This window comes from Corvus brachyrhynchos, unplaced genomic scaffold, assembly GCF_000691975.1.
Source record: "Corvus brachyrhynchos isolate BGI_N302 unplaced genomic scaffold, ASM69197v1 scaffold101, whole genome shotgun sequence".
Lineage (NCBI taxonomy): Eukaryota > Metazoa > Chordata > Aves > Passeriformes > Corvidae > Corvus > Corvus brachyrhynchos.
In genome coordinates this window covers 5,917,023-5,931,657 of record NW_008237239.1, presented here as the reverse complement: position 1 = coordinate 5,931,657, position 14,635 = coordinate 5,917,023, and the positions used below count along the sequence as shown (strand labels likewise).

General features: G+C 37.8%; 1 long non-coding RNA gene across 1 annotated transcript in view; it reads right to left on the bottom strand.

Annotated features, from left to right (window-relative positions):
• LOC108445569 overlaps positions 1-14,635 on the bottom strand; it is a 92,063-nt gene that overhangs the window by 24,255 nt on the left and 53,173 nt on the right. The window contains exon 5 of the long non-coding RNA XR_001860468.1: positions 2,046-2,100. This is a non-coding gene — a long non-coding RNA (uncharacterized LOC108445569). The remainder of the gene's footprint in view (positions 1-2,045; positions 2,101-14,635) is intronic.

The window sequence follows — 14,635 nt, the reverse complement described above, 5'->3', positions numbered from 1 at the left end:
CCTGGAGACGCGCCCAGCCCTCCAGCGTGCTGCCGCTGAAATAAAATGCTACACCGAAATAACCGCTGAAATAAAATGCTACACCGAAACGAGCTCCGGCTGCCACTCGGCAGAAATTACCTGACCAACAGCAAAAGGCAAATTCCAGCTGCAAGGCCCAGGTGAGATTAACTCTCTTAGTGCTGTAAGATTCTCCAGAACAGATGAGGCCTGCAGACAGCAATCCTCTCCCAAGTCAAAGGAAGAGGAAAGGTGAAGGCATGTGAAGAAAACACCATAAAGACACCAAAGTCAGTGAAGAAGGAAGAGCTGAAACCCCAAGAGATGAGAAAGAGGAGATGCTTCAAACCTAGAAGCTGAAATTCTGTTGTAAAGCTGTGGTGATGGACTATGATACATCAGAGTACCCACTGTAACTTCATGGAAGCATGGGGGGTAGAGCATTCAAACTGCAATTGTGAGCAAAAGTACCTGTGCTGAAATAAGCAAATGTTGAAGTAGCTGTGATTTGATTAGAAGCTTGAATAGAGAGAGATGAAAAAGTGATGAAGACCCTTTGCTCCCAGAAAAGAAGAAGACCTCTGTTCCTAGAGATGAAGATGCCCCCAGAGATAGGTGAAGAGAACCTTTGCTTCTGAACAGTTCATCCTTAAAATGGTACCCCAGTAGCTCAAGACTGAACCCTCGAAAGCAGCTGTGGGGAAAGCTGTAAGTTGAAGGAAGTGACTCACATGCGAGCAGAGAATCAACCCGGGCAGCTGTCTCGTGGTGACATTGAAGCCATGAGAGAACTGTTTCTCGGGGAGATGTCTCCATAGCATGAGCAAGAGAGACTCCTCTCCCTAAGTGAACCGAAAAAGAGATTATTATAGAGGTGGTAAACTGACTGAAAAAATCTCAAGGATTGTCTTTTTACGTTGTCAGAGGCAGAAGAGAGAAAGGTGAGGAGAAGTGTTCTGAAGGTTTATCTGAGTTTTTCCTTTTCTTTTAGGTCTGTTAATAAACTCCTTTATATTAAGTTTTGTGCCTGCTTTGCTTTCTCCTAATTCTTATCTCACAGAAGGAAAATAAGTAAGTAACAGATATTTTGAACCAAACCACTACAGTAACACAAATAAAGATCAAACCAAATTTGCTGCTCTATTTCCTTTTGTTTCCAACCATTAACCTTCCCTCTTTCCAGTTTGGCCTAAAGCATCATCCTCATCCCCATTTCCTGAGAGGAAAATGGAGAGCCAGCTTCACTATTTCAATTCAGTTGAAGAAATCTGGCTTTCCATTTTTTGCCCCATGAACAAATGTAGCAGTCAGTGGTCAGCTAGGTTAGCAGACACCAGACTGTAAGCAGAGGCACAATCCTCCATAGGGCACAGAAAATACACTTGTATTGTAATCTCTTGCCCATGCCAGCAGGTACAGCAAATTTGATTTCCATAGATAAGCAAAGAAAAGAAAGACTGATACCATCATCATATAATGTCAACAGAACACCCTTGTCAACAGAACCAGGACTGTAATTCCCATGTTTGCAATGGAAACCAATGTACTAATTGTTTAAGAAGCTGAGCTCATGAGTATGTGAAAAGAGATTTCCCATTTTTTTCTGTCTTTACCCTCCCACTGTCTAAATTTCTTGAAATGGAATTTTACATATGTATATATTTTTACATCTGTTGGGATTTTTTAAGTGAACATTTGAAAACGTTTCATTCATTGGTTGAAATCTATTACTGCGTGACAGAAAACATCATATGAGAAAAGCCAACTTCTATTTGAAAAAACGCAGGAGTTAAATTTACCGTTTTACTATGTCTGTGATGTAACATTAAAGCACAATGTTCAGACCTTTCAGATTAACTGAGATGAAGCTTTAGATCTCCCCACAAACTTTTAAAGAAATTTAAAAATGATAAACCTAAGCATGTGTAATGTTTTAGTCTTCAGAGTCTTTTCTTCTAAGTCACCACTTATAAGTGATCTAAGGTAGACAATGCCCTGACTCTTAACTGTATTTCTATTTCAGTATTTTTAATGAAGTTACTTACTGTATACTTATCTTCATTCATAATGCTGAAATGCATTTTACTGCTTCCCTGTTACCTACAAGGAAAAAACAGAAAAATAAAAACTGACACTGTAAAACTTCAGCAATCTCTCAGTTTACAGACATTCACATCTTCAATTTTACACTTCATTAATGTTCCAGGTAGTGTTAATAGGCCCTTCTGATGTGTGCACGGATCTTGCGTGATTGGCTCTATTCCCTGACCTACACATTTGCAACTGTGGCCCAAGAAACATCTAACACAGATGAAGTACAACAAAGCTTTTGTTCCCAGATCACAAGCACCAGTCATGAAAAAAAGGAGCCAGCTCTAATCCTATTCAAGGAATTAGAGCTTTATAATAATTTTTTTTTGTAAAGGTCTGCAGCATCTTCCCCACTTGTTCAGGGAAGGGAGACTTTTACTGGAATGAAATAAAATGAGGTACTGGTGGAGACAGCTGTGTGACGCCTGAGAGATTGGGGTTACCCTGGGAAGCTGAATAGCTCCAGTAGCTGATGGGCAGGGTACTCTGGGAATTCAAGGGAGGACAAAAGTTACAGAGCACAGGTCTCCTACATGCAAGGTAAGTGCCTCAACTACTCTCGCAGGGCTGGCTATGGTTCAGTCCTCTCTGCAGGTTTTATTACATTGGATGTAAAAACTGGATGTTTAAGAGTTAAACAATGAAATAAATCTTTATGTCAGTGGTGCACTTCATTGGTTACAAAAAGATTCAAGTATCTACCCAGAAATCAAATAGATACAGCTAGGAATATACTAAACGGTTGATGGCATGATTTTATCCTTTTTATCAGTATCAAAACCCAAATACTGTAGTTTGTTTAATTGCAAGGTATTTGAATATAATTTGAATTTTCTCTCTGTTATTAAGCCTAACCAGATAATTAAATATAATTTTTTTGCAAATAAAGAAACTGAGGCAAAAGGTTTACATATCCAGGATAAAAAAATAAGATCTATGAAAGAGTTATTAACACAATGTACCAACATGGCAATCCTACAGATTTTCATCTCACAAAGAATATTTCTGTATGAGAAATGTATTTGAGATACCATAGACTATTTCCTTTCTACCAACAAACATCACATACTCCTTTTGCATCAGGCATGAAATACACCTGCCTTTTTATTCAGATTAGCACATCATCATCCAAATTGTGTCGATCCATCTGTCACTAAAATTTAGGGCTATGTTATCAACATCATGTATAAGAAGTTATGCACACAAATTCCTGCAATTCAAAATGATTCAGTACCCATAAGAATATTAAAATATTAAGAGTTTTTGTCAATGTGGAAATCTTATGTGTCTAATGTTCCACAGACCTCTCAGACTTTTTTCTTCAAAGCTTGAGAAATAGAAACTAAGATACATTTCACAGAGTAGCTGAACAAATGAAAAAATTAACTTTTTTTTTTTTTTAACGTGAAAATGTAACTGCCATTCCTGCATCCAAGAGTTGCTAGGTCAGGTAATTAATAGAAAGAGTAATAATGTCTGTAATACCTGGAACAAAACCACCTGTCTTAAGAGTACAAGTTCTTGCTGTAGACTAGTCTCATAGAATACTTAAAACTTATATTTGGGAACCACGGAAGCAAAATAAAAACACCCCAAAATTTCACATATGAAGGAAGTATGTATTAATTAGGTTTTTTACACCCATACTCAGTGGAAAGGCTGACATTTCTTCCACTCTGCTGCTCCATGAATTGTTTTGTAATTTTTTAAGAATTAATTATTATTAATTTGTAATAAATAATTTGTTTAATGTTTTGTATTTAAAAAAAAGACTAAATAAGTCTTCTTAATTTAAAATTACTGAAAATAACAGCCTAGGAAATTTGCTTCAACTGAATAACCAAAGATGTCTGACATAGTGTCCAAGAAGTAACTTTCTGCAGTCTATAATCCTCATTTGGATTAAAGTCGGCCTAAACCTCTCCCCATTTCCTATGTTTATTTGGTGTTTTGAAATTGGGATGTTATAAATTTTAGTAAAATATGAGTTGGTGAATAAACACAGGGCTACTTTTTCCTTCCTCAGTATGTCTAGTCACCAGCTGCTGAGGTTTTGAGTTTTAAACTTTAGCATATAAAGCATCAGTATGACATGGCTTCTGGTTCCCTGCTGAAGTGTTCTCCCTGCTTCCCAGAAAATCATTAGATGCCATTGTAGCTCACTCTATTATTGTAGGATTTTGCTGTCAACTGGATAGGAAAAAGAAAACTAAAAAGCTGAGCCACCTATTGTTTCTCTAATTTTCTTCAGTTGATCCCTGGTACCAAATACTTCTGACTGAATGAATCTGAGATCTGCAGAGCCAGTACATTTTCCAAATTTAGGCCCAGGTTTTAATAGTTTAATGAAATGCATAACTTCTGCTCTGTTGCAATAAACACTTAATGCACAGCTACGTGCTAAGGCTCCTGTTGTTAGGGATGATTACAACAGAAGGATTAAAGGAGACAACATTTTAAAATCCTCTAATAGTCCCTCAACTTGTCCACGTCTTACAATAAAGGACAGATGAAAACTAGGTGTAAGAGTCATAGCGTTGCAGTTTTTTATATATACAGTGGCTATCTGCTGTGCTGGCCTTTATGCCACACACTCCAAAATCAAATCAAGGCACTGCTTTGAGCACAAGCCCCAGCAGGTTTGGGGTACATTATTTAAGCCCCCTAATGCTGATTCATGGTGAATGTGCTTCATTCGCTGCCTGGATGTATCCTCAGACAGAGAGTGAGGAAGGAGTGAGATCCACCTTACGTTAGGCTGCATTTGGCTGTAAGAGTAATCCCAGTGAAAGGGGAACAAAATGAGATTATGAATGCCAGGCATGATGGATGGACACTTTACAAGGAGAAGAGAAGGCATCACCACCAGCACCATGGAAGAGATATCCATAGCACTCTAATCCAAATGGCAGAATTTAGTCCACATACAGGTCCTTTATAAAGTTTTGGAGGAGTTAGTATTTAACTAACAAATGGTTAAAAGGTTTTGCTAGCTCTTTTAGAGGTGTAATGAACAGATGAAACAAAATTATCCAAAAAGCAATAAACACAAACCTTAGGCACACAGAGAGAAATATTTAAAGACAAAGGTTAAAAGCAACAGTTCAGACAGTTCTTATACTAAGACTAAAATTAAAATGAAGTTAAAATTGTAAAACTATTTCTGAGTACACAGAAAATGTCTGATGCGTGGATTTAGCAGCACTGAGAATTATGGTTTGGGCATGTCAGGAAGGTAGAGAAGAGAATTTTGGAAAAGGGATGAAAGGTAACCATGAACATCAAAGACTATGACCCGTGATTAAAAGAAGCTTTAAAGCTAGCAGACAAATGTGACTTGTTAGAGTAATAACAGATCAGTCAAAAGATGACAGCAATGTCATCTTAAAACCTCATGTTTCATGTCCCAAGCAATCTGTTTTAAAGCCCTAAGAAGAGCTTTAATGATGAGCAGTCTTTCAAAAGAAAGAATAAAATACATATTTTACAGTCTCCATAAAGTCATTGTGCTATAGTTTTTCTTGATGCAAATTGGAAAGTTTAGGTATGAAATGAAATGCACCAAAAATCAGATTAAAGCTGCCTGTTCAGACAGAAAGCCAAAGAGCACATCAGTATTAGACAGTCTTAAAAAAAAAATTTGTATTTATCTTAAATTATAAATGCCCCATATTGTAGTAAATATAATCACTTTCCTGTTTCTTTATCATCTCCTCTCTCCTGCTGCACTGTTTTTCCAGACTATTCAGTTTCATGAAGCAGGGAATCATCTGCATTATACATATGCATACAATGACTTCCTTCTGTTTTTCAATAACACTCCTTTCAGTGGAGTCTTGAGTGTGCTGGTTTGGCTGCAACAGAGTCAGTTTTCCTCACAGTAGTGGGTATGGGACTACTTTAGATTTGTGCTGAACACAGTGTTGATGATCTAGAGATGTTTTTGTTATTGCTGAGCAGAGCTCGTGAGGAGCTTTTCTGCTCCTTGTAACACCCCACCAGCGAGGAGGCTGGGGGAGTGCAAGGAGCTGGGAGGGGACACAGCCAAGACAGCTGACCCCAACTGACCCAAGGGATGTCCCAGACCATATGGAGCCATGCTCAGCACAGAAAGGTGTTTGCCTTTGCAAGTAACCATTACGTGTGATGGAGCCCTGCATTCCTGGGGATGGCTGAACACCTGCCTGCCCAGGGGAAGCAGTGAATTAGTTCCTTGTTTTGCTTTACCTGTTAAACTGTCTTTATCTCAACCCACGAGTTTTCTCACTTTTACTATATCTATAACAAAAGACTACAATGACTCCTTCTCATGATGAGAAGTTACTCTGTTATTTTGTTTTTAACAGAGATCTTTAAATATTTATTCAAACTGTCTTTAAAAAGCCAGCAACGTGTTTTTATTCAAACGCTGTGAGCTAACATTGTTTTCCATACTACACATTTCTGATTGTGCAATTTTTGAATGCACAGCTGATCATCTGGATCTTATAACTCATTTTGTAGCATCAGTGGGAGACAGAGGCAATGCCAGTGATGTAATTAGTGAATTGGATCTCTCTGGAGAAAACGGTCACTGCATTATGCAAAGCACAAAACCTAAGGTCTTAAGCAGATAATTGAAGGGTCTTTTTATTCTTCTCTGTACATGAAATTTACCTGATTCTAAATACAGACTCTAAGTCTGGATGAAACTGAGTGCATGCCTAAGGAATCAGCAGAGCCCGGTACCACCAGATGTGCTGCTTGTATGGACCAACAGAGCCCCCTGGAAGCCCACAGAATTCATTCCTCACATGACCTGTTTCCCATATTTAGCCACATTATTCTCCCAGCACACCACAGAACTGAGCACAAGACTATTGCCCCTGCTGTGCCTATGGCTTGGTTCTCTTTCAACTCATCAGTCTGCCGGAATTATAGAGCTTCATTTAAGAGATTTTGAAGGCCTCCCCTCCTTTATACAACAGCAGATGCCTGCAGAATTCCTTCACTTCCATTTCATGCTACACCAAATCGGTTGCCACAAGCAGCATATAGTATGGTGTCTTTCAATCTTATGGTGACAGTGACTTGTAGGAAAAAATATATATAGGACAGCTTTGCTTATGGTTCTCATGGTACTTCAGGACAAAAAAATTAAAAATAAAGTTCTAAAGATCAAAAAGGAAAAAAGATGAAGAAGTTGCTTTACCAAGAGAGGTGAAAGTTACAAAGTTTGTCTTCTTTCGTTGTGTATAGTCAGTACATGGAAATTCCATATCTGTAGATTAATTTTTTAATAATTTCCTTTTAATCTGATAGCATTATCTTTAACAAGCAGTCCTACTAGAGTTTCGCTGCTTTTTCCTTCTGCTTATAGCATTAATTTTTTTCCAGAAGTCATTTTTAGCTTTCCTTCAGACAATATTTTCTCTCTGTCAATTGCATTTTCAAACAATGAAAATGTTAAAAATTAAGTTTAGATTTGAGGCTGCTGACAACAGGAAAAAAAAATTCCATTACAGTACACCTGCCAATGATAATAAAGATGATAATAAAACTTGATTCATCCATTCTTATTCTCTCCAAATTCTATAAGTTAGGCTGAGGCATGAAATGAATTAAAATAGAACAATTAAGTCCTTCTATTTAAGTCCCCAAAGAACAGACACTAGACCTATTGCCATAACATCTGCAGAATAATAGTACAATAATTCCTACCAAACGCCTCCCATCTCTTAGTATCTCAGGGAATATCTCTTTGCCAGCTCACTAGACCTAGACCTTTAATGCCATTTCACTCTGGCTGATGTTCAGTCATTTAGCATAGGAAGATGAACAAACCTATTGCAAACCTGCCACATGTGCTGTGTCTCTTCAGCTGTACAGTTTCATCCATCAGCTCAAATTTAAAATCGCAGACTGCTTTCAGTAGAATAATCAACAAACTGAAGACAAAATATAAAAAGCATCATCTAATGCCACTACTATTTTACAATATCCAGTAGGGCTAAAACTCTACTTAAAAGAGATCTGTCAATTTTCAAAATACATTGTTTAGAGATGGTGGTGGAACAGCAGCAGAACTGGCAGCAGCACCACACAGCAGAACTGTCACTCCTGCTTAGCTGCACTTCAAAGCATCCTCAGGAACCAAGACAAAGAGCTCTCCAGCTGATCTCAGGATCCCCTCCCCACCTACCAAATTAAAAAACACATTAAGTTATCTATATCACTAAATCTTAGAATTTTACCGAGTTGGATAAACATTGTGCAAACACCTTAGACTTACAGCATATGCTCATAGAAGGTTAAGTGCTATTGAGAAGTACATATTTAGCTGTGTATACACATACAAAATTACAGAATAGGTAATCTAAGCACTAAATTATGTTGCATACTAAGTAGGGAGACGAGCTCTTCCTGTACAGTAAACAGTTTTCATTCTGTGTAAGAGAAAAACATAAAAGGAAAATAAATGTTTAACAGGCAGTTCTGCTGAAATCATTCAGTGACAAAAAAACAAAATTAAAAAAAAAGAAGATGGCAATGCTTCAGGTGTACTGAAATTAGTTCTAACAGGAGGCAATTCTCAAAAAAAAAAAACCCTCAGGATATTTTTGGCATCTTTGTTACTCTGTAACAAGTAAATAAATATTTTAGAAAAGGTAAAAAACTGTAGAAATTGTGTGTCTTGGCTATGCATATCCTGTCAGCCTTTCGAGCATAGCCCTTTCCTCATAGACACACTTCCTAAAGCTCAGGCTGCCCTCTTGCTTTCCCCTGCTTTATCAGAAGGAAGAGGGGGCAGAGGCATCATTTGAAAGACTCCCTGGGGGTCTTGAGCACAAGGATGTGCCCCTGCCCACCCTCTTGCAGGTTCAGGACTGAAGGTTTGAATTTCTGCTCACTTTTGTTCACTGTAGGAGAGGGGGCATATCTTATTCACCATTAGAATCTCCATCCATCCCCTCCTGCAAATGAAAGTGGGTGTTGTTATGGAAGCCCCCCACAACCACACGAGTAAAGAAAGCAGGTGTGAGACAGCAAGCAGGACACAGGAAGATGAAAATTTGGTGCTAGGAACCACAGCAAGATTTATTACTAATTGGCAACTTCTCTCTTCCAGCTAGTGTTTCTTTTTAGTATGTATAGAGTTGAAAAAAAAAAAGCAATTTTGATATCTTCGATAGAAAATATAATCTACTGAAAGGGCTGAAATACACTTTTTGGCTATAAATTAATCACCAGGTTACTTAACTGATAGCTAGTGATTGCCCCCAGCCTGTGTACCTATGGAAAGATAGGCAGGCAGGTACTATAACTCCCCCTTCTCCTCCACCCTCTTTATTTTTTCATATTTTTCACAGGTTTCTCCTTTTCTCTCATGTTTCTTTCACAGCCCTATCTAAGTGGAAGGTAAACCAAATAATGTCTGAGTTAGAGGTTTGTACCCACTTTGTTAAACTTAATTGGAAATCAGGCAAAACAAGTATGACCCCCTTCAGTTACTGCTGTTGAACTATGATTTCACAGTGTACAAGCATAAGAGCAAAGAATATTTACTTAAAATGAAGTAATCCCTATACAGTTTTGTCCTTCTGGCTAGGAAGGGTGTATACCTGGGTAGGACAATGACCACTTAATGGAAAAATAAACACAAAAATGACTGTTCTAAGAAAGAATATTCAGCAGGCTTCCGCTGAGAATGCTTGCCACCAAGAAACGTCCACATACTTTCTGATGCAAGGATCACATTCCTTTTGCTTTCATTCCAGCCACAAGTCACACATCCAGCTCCAGTTTAGCTCTCCCTGAGGAAAATGCTCATAACAATTGATGTGCCTTTCCCCTTGTTGCCACTTCTCAGGTGCCCTGCCCCTTTGCCAGTCTGGGAAAGTCAGCAGGGTAAAATCACTCAGGTGAGAATATTAGCATTAGAGGTCATGGCACATGGCATTTGTGGGAAGAATTCAGTTACTAACACTTTGTAGGATGCCCAAAATATTAACAGTAAGTAAGCATGACAAGCATGACAGTGAGCAGACAGGGGAAGCCAAGTGTGCAGCCTTGACTGAAAACTCACACAGTGGCAGGGAGGGGATTTAGGGCTGCTCCTCCAGTTAACTGGGTGATACTGATGCCAAATTCAGATCCCTGTGTGGGCACTGTGTATAGCCCCTGTGTCAGGTGGTTGTTCTCTGTCAGAGAAAAGATAATGAAACCACAGGCTAATAACTTGGGGTTCATTTAATGTTTCTGTAGTAGCTGGAATATATCAGGAAAACCTGAAGCAGCACCCTCCCTACTCTGTCTGCTCCCAGGGTGACAGCCCAGGAGTACACTCAATTACTTCAGGTCTTTGTCATACAGCAAATGGAAAGGATGGAACCTAAAGCTGCACTCCAATTAGATATAAAAGTAATTCCAATTTATTAAATTATTGCAGACCACACAGTTCTTGTGAAGCTACTTCAGAAGAGCATGTCTTACTAAATCTCTTAAAATATATTGACTTTGCCAGCTTTAGCCCACATGGCAGCTCTTCCATTCAGTAACCAAACTGTTTCATGTAGAGATTAACCCAGTGATCCCACACTTGAAAGGGATTGCTGCAGGACTTCATTCATATTCTAACACCACCATTCTGTTGGGAAAGGCTAATTAATCCACAGTAATAGCATGGTGATGAAACCTGAAACCCGAAGGAACTGCTGAAAGACGGCTCTGCTAAGGTGCTTCAGTCAAAACAGCAAATTTTATATATGTGCTAGAAATAAGTATTATGTTATCCTATAGGATCAAAAAAATTATGGGAAATAGACAACTAAATCATTAGCTGGATATTATATTCATAATTGTGCCAAATACGCCACTTCTGGCATGGTGTTTTTGTTATAACACTGATGTCTGTGTAAGAGGCAACAGCTAAGTCTGCAACAGCTAAGTAGGATTTTTTTATGGTAAAATAAATTGACCAAGAAATTTTTTCTCTTTACCTTATCCTTAGAATTCAAAAGATTCTTTAAAAAAATTTCCAAATTTCAAGGGCTGTTTCAAGAGAATGCAGTCCTCATCCAAGATTTTCGATTCACAACTTTACAAAGTATGCAAGTTCTGAGTGAGCCTAATTGTAAATTTGCTCTTTGAACTCATGCAGCAGTGAATAATTGTTGGAACTATTTGTTATACAACTTCTTGTGAAATACAGTTTAAAATACATGCACATATGCCTAAAATTCCTAGTATCATATATTTGGACCACAAACTTGGAGAGAATTACTAAGGTACCTAATTTTGTACAAATGAGTAATCTCAGCAACTACAAATTTCCACCTGAAATGATAATTATTCTTAATTTGGGGCCCTAATGCAACACAAAACATTTACCTTATTAATCTTAATACTTAAAAAAAAATCTATTCTGGTCACTATCAAGGACAAAAAATGGTAAAAAAAATCAATTCTGACTGCTTTTATTTACCATTTTTTGTCCTTGATAGTGACCAGAATAGATTTCAGTTCATATTTTCCCTATACCGCCCCATTTTTAGCATAACACAGAGAATTAGACCCAAAAGTTCTATTTAGACCATCTCCTTTAAACAACCAGTTTCTGTACAGTCCAGAGCATTGCCAGGAAGCCTAATGTCTCAAAGTATTACTGGAAAGAGAGATTTTGTCAGGATACAGTTTAGAATGCCCCAGGTGAGACAGTGAGAGTACTCCCAGGTGGTGAACACCCAAGCACCTTGGGCATTCACTAGTACAGGTCTTAATAAACTGCATGTCTCACAGTCAGACTCCTAACTTCCCTTAGAAGTTAGACATTTTAGGGGGCTAAAACTACACACTCAGGCACTTTAAGGGCATCTGAACAGTCTCCTTTCTGGGCTTGTGAACAGGTAGGAGAAGAACTTCAAATGTTTTCCTGTATTTAAAAAGACCATCTACAATTGTATCCTGCAGTGACTAATCAAATATTTGCATATAGTTCATTAGAATTAAGCAATATTGTGTTTCTCTAAAATTGTCCACAGGAGAACCAGGACAAACATCTTCACACCCCAACTTCTTGACAAGAGCTGCTGCAAACAACTGCGTCAGAACTTGCACCACAGCTTTCCAACGAGTGAGAAATATTTGTCAGAGAAGTAGGCTACCTAAAGGTCACTTCACCTCTCTTCACCTCTCTCACATTTGCATTCCTGTCCAGGAGAGTTTTAGTTTAAGATCTTCAAGTTCAGTCTGCAAATGAAATTCTGCGTAAAAGTCAGAAGACGAGAAGGAATGTGAGTGACACCGCAGAGCCTGTTTGCCAAACCAGTGACTTTCACAGAGCCCTGAGCAAGCGCATGCAGCTTGTGCAGTGGCACCACACTGCTGTCTTTACCTGAGCAGAAATCATTTGGCTGTCTGAAATAACAGCACAAACCAGAAGAAACAGCTTTCTGTGAATAATTTGAATTTAGACATTCTTCCTTTCACCAGATCAGACTCAGAGATGATACTAACTCATTCTTGCATGTGAAGAGCCAGTATGGACAATCAGATGCAGCTGTTACTCACCTGAAGAACAGTGTGGGGCCCAAAAATACAAAGGGACTGTGAGGTGAGGAGTAGCGATGGGAAACAGGAAGTAGCAATCCAAGAACCGAAGAAAACACCACCTGGGAATGACACTGTGCACTTGCTATAAGCCTGACAAGATTTGACTTTGCACTGGAAAATAATTAGGATTATTGCATTTTTATAGGTGAATAAAGTGAGATCAGGAAGTGGAAGCTGCTGATAAAGTTGTAGGAAAAAATCTCACCAAAATCTTGTCCTCTGTAGAATGGCCCAAACTCATAAAATTAGGGAATAATAAATAAATGCCTCAATAAACAGATAATTGCCTTGTTCCTGTTCAGAGACAGTGCACTCAGCCACACTGTCTTTAAAACAACATTTAAATAATCCTTCTAGAAACCCTGAATATAAACAAATACTATTTATCTCTTCTCCAAAGCAGGAAATTGAAGTAATGAGATTAAAATATTTTTCCAAAGCTACAATTCAAGCCATTTGCAAACAGGATTAGATCTCAAGATCCTAGACCAGCCTTCTGCACACTAGAATATATGACCTCTTTATTAAGCTTTGCGGAATACTTTCTTAAAATAAGAATTAAAAAATAAAATCACTTTGTCTAAATCTGTGTGTTACACTGTAAATATAGTAGTAAGAACAATCAATACACCTTACTGATTAAGAAAGGATTTGTTGATAAAAAAAATCTGATCAGATGGCTGCACACACTGTGGACCAAAGAAACACTTCAAGCAAATGAGAGTTCAGGGGCAGGGGCACAGATTATTCTGCAGAGCATCAGATGTAACACTTGGTTTCACCTGTGCTGGCTTTAATTCTGTGGGTAACCTTAAAACAGTACGAGGTGGGATTTTTTTACCTTCCAGTCTTTCTTGATTTGTAGTTCTGATTCACTGTAATCCAGAAATTAATATTAGTTACAGGGAGAAAATGAGAAGAGAGAGATGCTTATCAGGGTGTTCTGAGGCTTAATTAATATTTGCAAAGCTCTTTGAGCTTCTTTGATGAAAGAAACCATAGAGGGCAAAGTGCTATTATTATTTTTATTATTATTAATTAGTTTTCTATTGAATTCATTGTGTCAATATAGGAATTGTTGAACCCACTTGCTTCGCCAATTGTTGTACTGTGCTCTTTACAAGTGCTCTTTAGAAGCTTCATTGTGGTGATTGAGAATATTGAGGAGAAAATAAAACAGAGGATAAATAAAGTCTACTTACAACTTACAGACACAAGTTTGGAACAAGCATTTTATCCACTGATCTGGAAGATACTGTTGCCATAGCAATGATTACACCCAATTACACTGACTATTTCCTTAGATACTGATGTGACTGTCCCTTCAAACACTGAGCTTCTGGATGTTTGCAAAGAGTCTGCCAAAAAAAAAAAGAAAACCCAAACATTTCTTTTGGAAGTTTACTTATGTGTTACAGTTATTACTCCCTATCCTCCCCAAGAAACACTCCTGTGGGAGCATGGTTAGGGTGCTGCACATGGAAACTGGCTGTCATCTTCCATAACGGGCAGATGTATACAAGCAATACAAATTTTTACCACTAATCACCATCTAAACCTCCAAACATCAGATGAATCATTGAAAAGAAAATCCATATCTAGAATTCATTTGCAAATCAGTCAACTTTGACTTCATATTTAAAAGTTAGGGTGACTTGTTTGGGTGTCCACATACCTAATTTTTAACACTTCTTTACACCTTTCCTCTTTGCTGTAAAGACAGGAGTGTTAATTAAAAATATTAATTTAAAATTTCTCCCTCATTATTTCTCTTTTCCATTAAAAATAGTAACCAATCTCATCACAACTAAGCTCATTTTGGAGTCTCTGGGAAATAAATATTTTTGGCTCACTTATTTTATGTACTCTCATTAACTTCAGATAGGAAATATGAAATTACTATGATTCTTTATAATTGTATTTTTTTTTAAATATCAATTACTGTTTTCTGTTC